At 43.6% G+C, this 14,274-nt stretch overlaps 1 long non-coding RNA gene across 2 annotated transcripts in view; it reads right to left on the bottom strand.

The window, feature by feature from the left end:
* LOC116659335 overlaps positions 1-14,274 on the bottom strand; it is a 57,112-nt gene that overhangs the window by 18,239 nt on the left and 24,599 nt on the right. The window contains exon 1 of one of the 2 annotated variants that reach the window (XR_004314681.1): positions 8,620-8,850. The exons of the other annotated variant lie outside the window; for it this stretch is intronic. This is a non-coding gene — a long non-coding RNA (uncharacterized LOC116659335). Of the gene's footprint in view, positions 1-8,619; positions 8,851-14,274 lie in introns of those variants that run through there. 2 annotated transcript variants of the gene reach the window in all.

A 14,274-nucleotide genomic window follows, 5' to 3' on the forward strand; every position in this document is an offset into this window, starting at 1 on the left:
GGTCAGGTGTGGAGAAATCACACAGTCCTGAAAACTGCCAAAGACGTTGCTTCCCCAAGTTTGCTTTGTAATGCATCCGTTTTTCTCAGTCTGAGGATTGAAGACTAGCAAGGGCACATGAAACTTGTGTATTTGTGGTGTTTCACAGCTTCAAATAAATAAAGCTTCATTTGTGACTTAGGATAAGTGACTCAGTATAAGATGAAATAATAAAAAAAAAATACAAAATGGTATATGTATTTTTTATTTAAAAATTGTTAGTGGTAATCTCTAGGTTGTAGAATAATGTATTGTTTTATTTTGTTCTTTATACGTTTTTGTCGTTAAAAAATGTTCTCCAATGAATATGTACTATTCTACAATTTAAAAAAACTATCTTAAAATGCCTTCATATGTTTCCGTAAGGGTTCACATGGTCTGTAAGTCTGAATATCCACATTGTAGAAATGAAAAATTGCCCGGGTTGCAGGGGTAGCAACTTGCCTCAACATTTGAATATTCTTTATGTATTACAGCTGCCAACTTTTCAAGGAATCCACCCACCTGCTCCACCCTGACATGCCATACAAAGGAAATGACGTTATTAAAAAGGTGGAAAGAGAGAAGTGGGGGAGGATATCTGTTTTATTCATGATTCTGACAAATTGTAACTGAGTCAGTAGCAAGTGCCACCGCAGCCCTTTGGAGACAGCGTGTGAGGCATGGACTGTCTTGGGGATCAAAGTGCTCCCAGTAGTTTGGTTTTGGTGATAAAGACTCCAACCACTTGCTCTAACGTTTAAAGGAAAGCAGAAAGAAGAACACACGTCACCAGCTGCTAACTTACTGACAGCAGCCTACTGTGACTCATTATTTTGGCAAACATATTAGAGATACTAATGTTTTATTTAGAAGTTTTGCGCAGTGTAGCAATGTGCAGAGGTCACGTTTCACAGGACTCCACCAGGGGCACATCATGTACATTTTGCAAATGTATGCAAATCAATAATGTATGACTCTCTTAATTTCAGCATCTCATAAAAATAATCAACTTCCTTATTTTTTGTTGTTGTATTGAGTCTTGGAGCTGTAAGAGGAAAAATAATGAGCTGTAGCATGTTTATTAAACTAATTCATCTATTTATATCCACTAATTGCAAAGCATTTCTAATTACGAATGTCAATTCTTTAAAGGAAATTATGAATTCTTTACCACTAAAGTACACGTGGAAGTGGGAAAAATATACAATGATTTCTGGCTTTGAAGAAAGACAGTTTTTCTTTCTTTTTTTTTTTTTTATTCTCCTTTCTCTCTTTCTCTGAGAAAACTATAGCCCTACAAACACTAAACAATGACAGCAAAGCTTTGATCACTACAAAGTCTAGTACACTGTTCTGACTATAAGTTCCTAGACTGAATTTTTATAAAAGTGTGTGTGTGTTTGTTGAGGGTCTGTTAGGTTGAGGGTCAATTTCCCATGAATCTTACTTTTTTTTCCCCCAATACTGAAGTTGAGAGAGAGAGGTTTTTTTTTTGCAGACACCAGTAACATTTTTGGTCACAACTGTCTAGGCTAGATTATATAGATTTCTGAAGACACAAATAAAATATAGACAAAGGTAGAAAACAGTTCTGTTGCATAAGCTAAAACAAAATCTAGATCTAGTCTGTCCAAAGGGATAGTCATGTGTGATTATTTACATTTAGAATATGAAAACGAATATATGTATGTATATGTATGACTGAAACATGATGCTATACACCAGAAATTGGCACAACTGTGTAAGCTGACTATATTTAAATAAATAAATAAATGTAAATCAAATGAAAATTTCAGTTCCTCACTCACATTAGCTACATTTTCAGCGCTTACCAGCCATATGTGACTGGTGGCTGTCTTACTGGACGGCCCAGATATAGAACACCTCCATCACCATAGAAATGTTATTGGACAGCCCTGGTCTAGATGTAAATCCACAGAGTAACAGACTGTTATGTTTACACTGATAATTAACATTATGAAAGGAGAGAAATAGTAAAAGGAGACAATTTAAGAATAAGAAGAGTGACTTAACAATCTGTATTTGTTGAAGAAAAGGACAAGAAATGAGGGGGGAGGGTACAGCTCAAGTGGTAGAGTGCATGCTTAGCACGTATAAGGTCCTAGGTTCAATCCCCAGTATCTCCTCTAAAAATAAATAAACTTCATTACCTTCCCCCACCCCACCCCACCCCCGGCCAAAATAAAATAATTAAATACTACAATAATAAACAAACAAAACAAAATACTTCTAAAAAGAACAAGAAATGCTAAAGAGACAGCAGAGCCACTAAGGAACATTATTAAATTGCTATCAAGAGAAAACTAATTCGTAGTTGTGAATATATTATTCATTGTTACATCCATGACACTTACTAGAGTTGAAAACTAGATGAAATCAGTCATATAAACAGAATAGAACATTTTCAAACTTCTCAAGTTACACCAGTGAGTTAAGGAGACAGAGAAGACCACACTGATTGTTAAAAGATGAGCTCCACAGGCTGAATCTGAATCTGAATACTCTCGTCAGTGATGGTATGAAAGAACTTGACTGGCTAAAACAATCCCAATGATGTGATAATGAGACTGAGAAGTGAAGGGAGAAAATCTGCCACCAGGAAGCTATGAAAATGAATGAGATTACATTTGATAAGTGGGCTTCCAGCATGGGGTGCTGCAGGTTAGGGGTCTGTGTGATGTATCGTGAATACTGCAAATATATTTTGAAAAGAGAGTTGCAGAGTGTAAAATTTGTCTTCTTCATTTTTAACTCCTGTAAAGAAATATCTGAGATGAAGGAAACACTGCTTCCACCATGTTAGAGAAAGACATGTAACCACAAAGGCTCTTATGTGCTGGGCACCTCTTTTGTTGGGCACAAGGCTGTGTCCATCACACCAATATGTCATCCTCACATTCTCCCCGACAGGCTCAGAAACTCCTAGACTTGCCAGCACGTCACGTTCCTGGAGGCTGTTCTAAGTCCACTTATGCAAAAGTACAAATGGCTTTATTCAAGCATCACTAGCATCTTATGGTGAGTTACTTTGATTATTACCTAAACTTTCTTAAGTGCTTGTAAATAAACCTAGTGCCAGAAAAGTCACCAAGTGGAACAAGATCACTGCACCTATGAAAGGTCATAAGTTGAAGGCATGTAAATAGAGGAACTTCTCTACTATTAACCTATGTTGCCAATGAGAATGTGGAGGCTCAAAGAGATGCAGTTGCCTCAGGTCAGGCAATATGCTAGTGGAGAAGCTGGGGGGAGCCCTGGGTTTATGTGGCAAAACCCAGTCCCATTCCATGAACCAAGCCATGCAGCCTCCTACCAACCGTATCACAGGCCGGGGTGGGTGAAGACAGCACTGCTGTCTGAGGGGAAGAGCGGGAGGCTTGGTACCTGTTTTGAGCTGGGTTCCCCCAGAGGCAGCCCTTGAGGAAAGGATGTTGAGTGTTAGTGGTTTATTTGGAAAGTGATTATAGTAAGCGCCACCAGTGCAGGGGTGAAGTGGGACGGGGCGGGAAGGAAGTCCATGAGGGGAAGTTAATGAGAAGATTAATTCTGTAAGTGGGAATAAATTCCACTGGGGACCCCTGAGAAATGGTGGAGACCACTCCTCAAAGTTCTTCACCCAAAAGAGCAAGCTGAGATAGTTATTCTCCACATTTTCTCCTTTATTCGCTGAGGGCTACTCCCAGGACCATTAACTCCACAGCCCTTTCTGGACCGCCCCAGCCACAGCACCCCCAGAACAAGCCCCCAGGCAGAGAGCCGCAGGTGCTTGAAGTCAGAAGCCTTTGACGCAGAAGGGCCAGCAGAGATGGGAAGAGTGAGTCCCAGGAGCATCTGGGCAGGGCACGGACAGCAGCTCTACAACCTCAGGCAAAGAGAAGCTCGAGTTACACCTCCGCTGCCACGTGCTTTATGACTTTGGGCAAATGAGGATCCCATCAAAGTTGACACACTGTATCTGGTTGATATATATCTGCTATGTCTCCGTCTAGAATGGTCCTCCATCTCCCTTTTTTTCCATAGAATTGACTGTTGGCTGGAATCAGACCAGTTGCCTTACAGGAGGCCCCACTGAGACAGGCTGGGACCTGGGACCTGGGACCCTTTACTGCTGCGCTTGCACTGGGACAAACATCTCCTCAAGTAACGGAACACAAAGAAACTATCAGGGACTAAAAATAACTGCATGCCTTGCACAGTTGGGGCGAATCATGAACCGTAAGACACCAAAGCCAAAAGCCAGCTGCCACTTCTGAGGTGCTGGGAGCCAAAGCAGGGAACTGTGTGTGAACTCTGCACACAGCACCACGAAGGGGGCAGCAGACCACCTAAACCACCCCTCTAGCCAGACCCATGGACCTGGCCCTACTCCTCTCACCTCATTTAAGGGACCGGCATGTCCTTCTCCCCTAGGGAGTGGGCGAGGAAACCTGTTACTTGTTTTCACTCCCTGTGCTGCAGCACGAATCCCAGTGAAGCCTCACTTGAATTCCTCACCTGGCCTCTTATCAATGTCTATTGATTAAAGAGTCCAAGAACCCAGATCGGTAACACCATTTCATGCTTTTGTCCGACTGTCTCTTCGAGTAGCATTTGGCCACGGTCCTCTGTTCTCCGTATTCTCTGCAAACTAGTTGTTAGACCTAAAGACATGATTAGATTGAAGCAAAACATTTTGGCGAGAATCCCTCATAGGAGGTGACCTGTACCTCCCAAGGCATCCCATCAGGAGACTCACCCCACAGGCTTGTCCCATCATTAGCTAGGCTGAGCTCATCAGTGGGGAAGGTGGTTTACAGTGAGATGGCTCTGATGCTAAGATTATTTGTAATAAGGAATCCACACAGCTCTGTTGCTGGATTCCTATGAGAATTAAATGCTACAGTGAACACCCCTAACACAATGCATAAATACAGCCGGGGCTCCATGAAGGAGACGTATGACGCATCTGGAACCAGTACAGCGGGAGGAGATGAGAAAGAACAACCCTGAAAGCATGCCTGACAGCTTCACTGAAGGATATGATTTCAAACCGAGTCTTCAGAACAGACGAGGGAGAAGGGCCTCCCGGTGTGAGTTACAAAGGAGAACAAACACACAAAGTACCCGGTACAAATCGCAGGGACTGGGGAAAAGATAAAAGTCAAAGCAGGAAAGCTGTGATGGGGAGAGGCTGTGGGAGGATTTAGGGGTCCGTTTAGTACTTTGGGTTTTATTTTGTGGATAATAGGAAGCCATCGAAGGTGACGTTTTGTTTTCAGAATCATTTGACTTGTGTTTCAAGAGTATAATGATACCCGGGATCTTTTGTTCACCCTTCTAGACCCACCCTCCCCTTCCTCTACCTAGTTCTCTGCCCCTCGTCCCCACCGCCGACCCGAGGCCACTCTGGAAGGACCACATCAACACACTTTCCACTTCCCTGGTCTCTGGCTTCTATGTGATTTGGACCAGCGAGGATCCCCAGCAGTAGCAGGTTCAGGGTCCCTCCTGATGGCTTTTCCACCCAGGGAAACGGCTCCTCTGCAGGTGTGCTCTCTACACGCCCCCTCATTCCAGATTACAGGAAAGATCCCTCCCTTTCAGGCTCAGGATAAAAGAACGGCTCCAGGCAGTAGCACAGGGAACTCCAGTGCCACAGTTTGGGCCCTCCCCACACCCTGCCCACCCCCTTGTGCACAGTCCATTTGTTAAGCTCTCCTTGGACCCTCTTATTTGAGTTGCCTTGTTTCCTGCTGCATATATTAATACAGGTACTCCCCGATTTTCAAAAGCTTCCCTTCCCCCACTTTACTTTCATGAAAGGCCTACATTAGTGCCTGCTTTCTAACTGAAAGCAATCCAGAAAGGATTTTCACTTTTACAAAAAAAAAAAAGCAAAAGACAAAATTAGCGTTCAGCTTTTTTTTTTTTTTTTTTTTTTTTGCAGTGAGCGAGAGAGAGTGGCACCACCAAGCTCTTTCCCTGAGAACCACACTCAGCATCTCAGCACCCAGCGGCCACAGCGCTGAGCTGTGTCTGTGAGCATCTGCGCTTTGTCTCCACTTTGTGCATCTGGTACAAAATGTGCCCTACGATAATTGCTGCTTCTTTGCTCTATGCTGTTTTAGTCTATGAACGTTTTCATGGGAACGCTCTCTTTTCAGATAGCAGGAGAAACCTACAGTGCAAAAAAAAATTACTCCAAGAAATAGAGCCTCAAAATAAGACTCTGGGATTGATTTGCTTATCTGTTGGAGGATCTTAGACGATTGGAGCTTGGATATCCCACCAGGAAAGAACTGTCCATAGAATGTGTGATTGAGGAAGGAAATGCTGATGACCAAACGACGCTATGGCCAGTTACAGGTGTGGGGACAGGTTCAGCTACCATTTGTGTCCCTTGATTATCTTTTTTTCCTTTTTTTCCTCTGCTGCTTTATATGAAAACCCCAGTAATCACTAATGTTTTAGTTCCAGACACGGGTATGACTGAATTAACACCACCTGATGGGACTCCGTGTATCCTATGGGAGGGAGACACCAACTTCTTTCACAGACACAAGTGGATAGTAAGGGGCCCAAGGAATGTCTTGTCTTGTCTACCACCCTAGACCCAGCAGGCTTTTTACCATGAATTGTATCGGTTGTCTCCTTCACTTCCTGGGCTGTGGCTGGATTCTGGCACAATCTGAGCCAGTCTGATGAAGGGACAAGAGTGAGGGGAGGGCATTTTCTCCTCTGCTTCATCCTGGAGGTTGGCTCTGGCTGGCTGCCTCCCATGACCAAAGGACATGGGTCCTGTCATGGCAGGTGTTATGGACTGAACTGTGTCCCCCTGCAAATTCATATGTGGAAGCCCTGACTCCCAGTGCAACTGTATTTGGAATAAGGAAGAAATTAAGGTTCAATGCGGGTAGGATTTCCATTCTTAAGGAAGAGACAAGAGAGTTGGCTCTCTCTCTGTCACGTGAGAACACAGCAAGGCTGCCACCTGCAAGCAGGAAGAAAGCCTTTATACCAGAAACCAGATCACCTGGCACCTTGATCTCAGGCTTTCCAGCCTCCAGAACGTGAGAAAATAAGTTTCTCTTGTTTCAGTCACCCGGTCTGCAGTGATTTGTTACGGCAGCCGGAGCCGACCAAGGCAGCGGGCTCTCCCTAGACCCCTCTGGTGTCAGGCTTTTGTAAGAACTCCCTGACCTGCCACTTCAGACTCTGGGTGGTCAACAGCCCCACTGGTCCTTCTCATCTCTCTCACCTGCACACACTTGTATTCCCAGCCCTTCTACTCACCCTCGCTTTACTTATTCTGTTTGAAGCATGCCACCTTTCTCCCGTTGGGTCTTGACCAATGATCGTAACAGCTCTAGAGCCCATGCAAAAGACGAAGTAGAGAAAGTGAGAAATTCGAGGCAGGGGTTTCTGCTTCAAGGTCCTTTCTCTTTTAACAGGTATTTTCTGAGCACCTGTCTTGTGCCAGGTAGTAAAGAAGAGAGACCAAGAACCTGCCCTCAAGAACATCCCAGTGTGGGAGACAAACAATAAGCAAGTAAACAAACACATGAGAGAGTTTCAGGCTGTAACCTGAGCTACTGAGGAAGTGCACCGGGTGCTGAGATGGAGAACAGGTGGGCTGAACCTGCGTTAGATGAGCATCAAGTCCTTGGAGGAGATGACAGAAAGGCTAGTGAGAAGCTAGAATCCATAATATGGATTAGTGATTAAATGCAGAAAATCAAGGAGAAAGAGGAATGGAAGACAATCGCAAGATTTCTACCTGACTCACTAGGGGAAAGCAGAACCACGTCCAGCAGATACAAAATAGATCATATACTCTGGCAGGGGTTGGAAAATGGCAAATTCATCCTACCCCTCTTTTTGTAAACTAAATGTTGAAATGAAGACCCACTCGTTCATTTACCTACTGTCTGTGTCAGAGCTCAGCCTACAAGAGCAGGGTTGTATAATTTCAACAGAGATTTTGTAGCTTGCAAAACTGAAAATGTTTATAGCTCTTTACAGAAAAAGTTTACTGATCCCTTCCCCCGGCTGTTGACATAGCATCATGGTATAGGGAACTGAGGACCCGGCGGAGGGGCAGGGGTGGGTGGTCCATTTCCTCTAGGAATTTTTTTCACAGCTAGAGTGATTATCTGCCCAACTAACCCTTCCTATCCTTGAGTGGGTTGGAGGAAAATTCACATGCAAATTTAATCAGTACATGGCGTCTGGGGTGATCATACTTTCTTGCCCCTTGAATAAACATGTCCAGGAACAGTTGTAGAAATGCCTAAGTCAGAGGTGAAGAAACAAGCAGAAAAGAAAGCTCCACCCCCTGGCCTTGGGCCGAACTTGGAGAGAATTTGTGCATGACCCAGCAACTTTGGGTTCTCTGCTTGCTGCATATTTCTCACACCCCCACCCCTGCTTTCTATGCTGTCCTGTTGACTCTAGCTGCTAATAACACCTAATCCACCAGAAAACATCTACATCAGAGAAAATGATCGGGATCAGAGAATCCTCCCCTGCCTCCCACCTGGCGGCCTCTGAGGAAGGCTGTACCACTGTCTGCAAGTTAAGACTCGCTTAGAGCCTTACCTCCAGAGAAGGAGCCACTGTTATCCTCACAAGGGTCACAGTTGCAGGCAAATCTCTTGATATGCTGTGTCATCTACAAAGTAACTGGTTGCAGAGCTGAATTCACATTAACCCCAAGGCCAGCTGATATGTGAAATAATACACAGTACTTCATTTCAAAATAAGACTGTGTCCACAAGATTATCCCCATCCCTATTTTAGGATTTGAATCTAATAAACAGCACAGGCTGATCCACCATCATTTGCTTTACCCCCTCTTCGTGTTACCACTTGTTTGTATCTGTCTTTCTGTGTTACTATTTTTGGCCATGCCTTTAGCCACAGGATTGAGTCTGAGAACAGGCAAAAATGGACTCAAGAAAGATAGATGAGGGTTTAAATTTATTCTCCCAGGATTAAAAGCAAAACAACCTTCTGCTCAAAGAGCACTCAAAGCTGGTTAGCTGACTGCCAATTTTGAGCAATTCCCCAAAACACGACAGATTTACAGGATCCTAGTCATCATGTTCCCTGTTAATGTAAACTCTCCTTGGGATGATGGTAAATTTGTACATTTTAGAGCCAAGCAGCTGTGAGATTGGTGATCATGTGACAGCTCACTGGATTTGGGTATTAAATGATCTGAGTGTGACTGTGAGCTGTGGTCCTTACTCTCTGTCCCCCCTGGACAAGTCTAGCATGTTGTTTCCTATGTGGAAAAAGAAAGGATTGTCCTGATTCCACGAAGTACTACGAAAATGAATAAAGGAAAATTTCATTTAAGATGGAGTCAGGAAGCCCTGATGGGGTGGGCTCAGGGAGGTCCCACTCATCCCAGCTGACTTGGCTTACAACAGCAGGAAGAAAAAAGATTTTCTCACTCGGCAACAGCCCAGCCAATGAGAAATCACTGCAATATAGCCAATGAGAAGCCATCACCACCCTGAACTCTCTCTTCCAATGAATTTTATTCAAGACTCCACTCCCAACTTCCTCCTTTCCTCTGTAAATAAAGTATGAAAAAATAAGTGAAAACAAAAGGGTAGTTGTGCTAATAAGAAAAAATTGCTCCCAACTCAGTAACAACAACAACAAAAAAACCCTGAAGAATCTAATCAAACAATGGGCAGACAACCTAAAAAGACATTTCTCCAGACATACAGACGGCCAACAGGCACATGAAAAGATGCTCAATATTGCTAATCTTCAAAGAAATGCAAATGAAAACCACAATGAGTAATCATCTCACACCAGTCAGAATGAACATCATTAAAAAGTGCACAAATGATAAATGCTGAAGAGGCTGTAGAGAAAAGGGAACCCTCCTCCTACACTGTTGATGGGAATGTAATTTGGTGCAACCACTATGGAGAACAGTATGGAGATTTCTTAAAAAAACTAAAAATAGATTTACCTTACAATCCAGCAACCCCACTCCTAGGCATATATCCAGAAAAGACGAAAACTCTAATTCAAAATGATACATGCACTCCAATGTTCATAGCAGCACTATGTATAATAGCCAAGGCATGGAAGCAACCTAAATGTCCCTTGACAGATGACTGAATAAAGAAGATGTGGTTGTGTGTGTACGTGTGTGTGTGTGTGTGTGTGTGTGTGTACACAATGGAATACCACTCATCCATAAAAGAATGAAATAAAGCAACATGGACAGACCTAGATGTTATCATACTAAGAGAATTAAGTCAGAGAAAAATAAATATTACATGGTATCACTTGTATGTGGAATCTTAAAAAATGACACAAATGAACTTACTTACAAAGCAAAAACAGACTTACAGGCATAGAAAACAGACTTATGGTTACCAAAGGGGAAAAGGAGGGGGTAAGAAATTAGGAGTTTGGGATTAGCAGATATAAATTACTATATACAAAATACATAAACAACAAGATCCTACTGTATAGCACAGGGAACTATATTCAATAGCTTGTAATAACCTATAATTAAAAATAATATGTATGTATAACTGAATCACTATGCTGCTTAACAGAAACTAACACAACATTGCAAACCAACTATACTTCAATTTAAAGAAAGAAAGGAAAAGAAAGAAAAATTTGCTCCTCTGCTTTGTTCTCTGGACTTGCCCATAGTTCAGCAGAGTTTGCGTGTCCCAAATTTCAATTCCTCTGCTATCACCAAATAACCCCAACATTGCTGGCAAAACCACGTGCCTTTTTGTTTTAAAGGCTTACAGTACCTTTCAGCACTAAACGTTTGTGAATCTCTATCCGCTCTAGTTCAACGCCTTACTTTATAGATGCAAAAACTGACGCACACAAAGGGAAACTCTAAGACAGCTACTTAGTGGTACAGCTGAGTTTGGAATCAGAGTCTTTCATATGTTGTTTTAAATTAACTCTGTGGTGGGGAGGTGGGGCGAGGTGGGCGTGTGTTCTGAAGAGCTCAGAATCAGAAGAATGCAATACCCCCAGCCCTGGGCCTAACTCCATGTGAACTTCTACATCTTTCTGTTTTTAGAATTTCTGTTCTTAACAAAAGGGACCATAAAGATTGTGCAGTGATTCCCTACTCAGTTTGTCAGCAAGAACTTACGAGACTCCCCCACTGGAGCACCAGAGCTGGGGGCATGTCTCAGGCCCTAGGACATCTGAGGGGCTTCAACAATGGTGTGGTTTGTTTTGATTTTCAAACCCAGTGGTATTTCTCAAACTTTCTTAGCAATGAAGGACTTAGAAAAAAAAAAAAAAAAACTAGCGATTAATTGTTGTTTGTTGTTTTTTTCCTAATTAAAAATCATTTCCTAGGAGTCACTAACTGCTTCACATAGGACTTTATTGTGGCATTATTTTAATTTTACTGTAGAAATAAGGATTATACCAATTTCCTTTACCTCAGAAGTCTTGAGATGGAAAATTCTGCTTGTGGAAGTACATATTTTTTGGATAACTTTAAAATAAAATTGTACTTCTAAGTAGCACTGATCTCCATCACAGGAGGCCTTTCGTCAAGAACATAACCACTAGTGAATTTGTTGTTTTGAAATGGAAGTATGCTTTTACAGATTTTATTCAATGACAAAGGAAATCCTGTGACCAAACAATGTGAACCCAGCCTATTTGTTCATGATACTGTGTTTGGCGCTGTCATAATCAAAATCAAAATGTCACTGCCCTGGAAATAAATTCAATTTTCAATAAAAGATTAAGTAAACACATAACAACACATTCAAAACTGGAAGGCTATCTATTTAAAGATGTGTTTTAGAAATATATATATATAGTATAATTTAAAATATTCATTACTAATTTAAAAAAACAGGTTACAAGCTATTTGCACCCTGTGATCCCCATTCGTAAATCTGTGTGTATAAAATCCTAAAAATGAATTACGTAGACATTTCAAGTCAATTCTGAGCCAAATGCTTTGTTGAAAAATTGTTTTAACATGAGGCTGGGGTTTTTTTTTTCTTTATCTGGAAAAATTCATTCCCATCACACCCCTTCCCCATTTCACGACCACCGCCTCTGCAAAAGCCACCAGTTTCCTCATCAGAGCTGATACGAATTTAAAATGGTACCATTCCATTTCACTTAAAAGTTTCATGGTTCAATTACAGCAAGAAAATCTGGGAGACTGAAACAGATTCGCCTCTGGTTTGTTTTTCCACTTAATGAGGAAGTACGCTGTTCTGATACTATAAAAATGATTCAATATGAATCAATTCTCCAAATGCCGTAAATCACAGATATTGCAACTTCAAAGCCAAAGTTACTTCTTTGTATAACCGGAAAAGAGGAAACCTACACACGCCATTTCCCAATCCCTGGCCCCCGGGGCTGTTTTTTACTGAAGGACCATAATTGCTTGCTTGGTTTACAGAGAATGACGCTGCTGGGATATCCCGTCCTACCTAGGAAAGCCAGCCATCAGCCTATGGCAAGGAAAAGAAATAAAAAGTCCAAGAGGTGGCCTCTTCTTTGTGTTGCTGCCAACAGATGCTTTGGGACAGGCCCAGATTTCTTGTGTCCAATCCAATCTGGGTCCAGGGAGGCGGGTAGGGTGAAGCGTGACACTGAACTGCATCATAGTAAGTCCCTGTCCTGATACTGTGGCAGACACAGAGGAGTGCTGGCCTGTCTCTGTCCAGCTCTCCTCTCCTGGGAACCTCCTCCAATAACCTGGCTGCTGGGAGTGGTGGCTGCCAACGGCTCACACTGACCCGCCTTCTCCAAGCCCTCTGCTGACCAGAGCCAAGTCCAGGAGTTGAGTCTCTTCTTCTCTCCCACCAGGGCCAGTGGCCCCTGTCTGACATGGGCTACAAAAATATAGCCCCTGACCTCAAGGAAGGACCACTCTGCAGTGGGATTCTAGGCTCCAGAGCCCAGCCCCCACCCTACTGCACGCTGTGGATGGGGCCGGGCCAGACTTTGCCATGGGTCACATCCTTCCAAGCTCCATCCCTCCCCTCCCTACTTCCCTCAGTCTCTGAGAGCTTCCTGGCAGAGTTGACCCTCAGCAGATCACAGAAACCCCAGTCTCCCCAAGTTCTGCTTCTGGGGAGCCTGTCCTAAGACAGATACTTTGGCTTGAGGAGAAATTATTTTATTTCTGCAACACATTTCTGGATTCATGTTGTAGATGATCAGCAGGGACACAGCCCTACCATGATGGGGGCTTCTGCCTGACTCTGCAGGCTGGCGGGCATTGTATCTGGATTGCACTGTATCTGAGAACTAATGTGTATCTTTGTATCTGTGTGTCTGAGCATCCCTGTGTCTCAGGAGAGCTGCGCATGGCTCACTAATTACCTGCTGATGGTGAAGACAAATCACCCTTCTGTCTTGCAGACGTGGAAGCACCTGTGTTGGAAGGCCAAAGGCCAAAGCCCCCCATCATGTTACCAGTCTTAAATGAGCAACTCCGATTGCTGTGTCTCCGCCGATTCCTACAGCAGGACTGGCTCCTAGGGCAGAAGTACCCCTGAGAAAGGACCAGGAGTTCTTATGGGAAAGGTGGATAAAGATCCTGCATATTGTGGACTATGCCTCCAACACCATGGACAATCTGAATTCCACTCATTTCTTTATGTATTCCTCCTAAAAGGCACTTCCTCCTTCTCACAGCTTCTCTAAAGCCTACGCCCCCTCCAAGGCCCTACTGAGACAGGAGGGAAGTGGGCAGGGCACACAGCTGTTAGAAGAATGGCACAGCCGTTGAGGACAGGACAAATAGTGGTTAGGACCAAGATAGTGGAAGATTCAACTTCCAGGAGACCTTGAGCCTCATTACATGCTCACTGTAATACGTTAGCTGCTAAGTGACACACCCACAGGCGCCAGGACAGTTCCCAGGTGGACCACAGATGGACAAAAAGTGAGTGGAGCCCAATTCCTGGAAATCTCCACCCCTCCCCCAAAATAGTTGGAATAATCCTCCCACTTGTTAGCATATGAAATTACCCAGCCCAAAACCACCCACCCCGCTCCCGGGGTCCCTCTCACTTCGGAGGCTGACGGCGTTCTGTCTAGGAGTGTGTACCTCTCTAAACTCGCTTTCGCACTGCGATGGCTCGCTGTTGAGTTCCTTCCTGCCTGAAGCCAAAGACCCTCACTTAGTGGGATGCGTCCCAGGGGCTCGCCCGAGGCCTGGAACATGACCATCCTCTTGCGCCCCATTTTCCTGCTACACTA

The sequence above is a fragment of the Camelus ferus genome, chromosome 23 (assembly GCF_009834535.1).
Source record: "Camelus ferus isolate YT-003-E chromosome 23, BCGSAC_Cfer_1.0, whole genome shotgun sequence".
NCBI classification, from domain to species: domain Eukaryota; kingdom Metazoa; phylum Chordata; class Mammalia; order Artiodactyla; family Camelidae; genus Camelus; species Camelus ferus.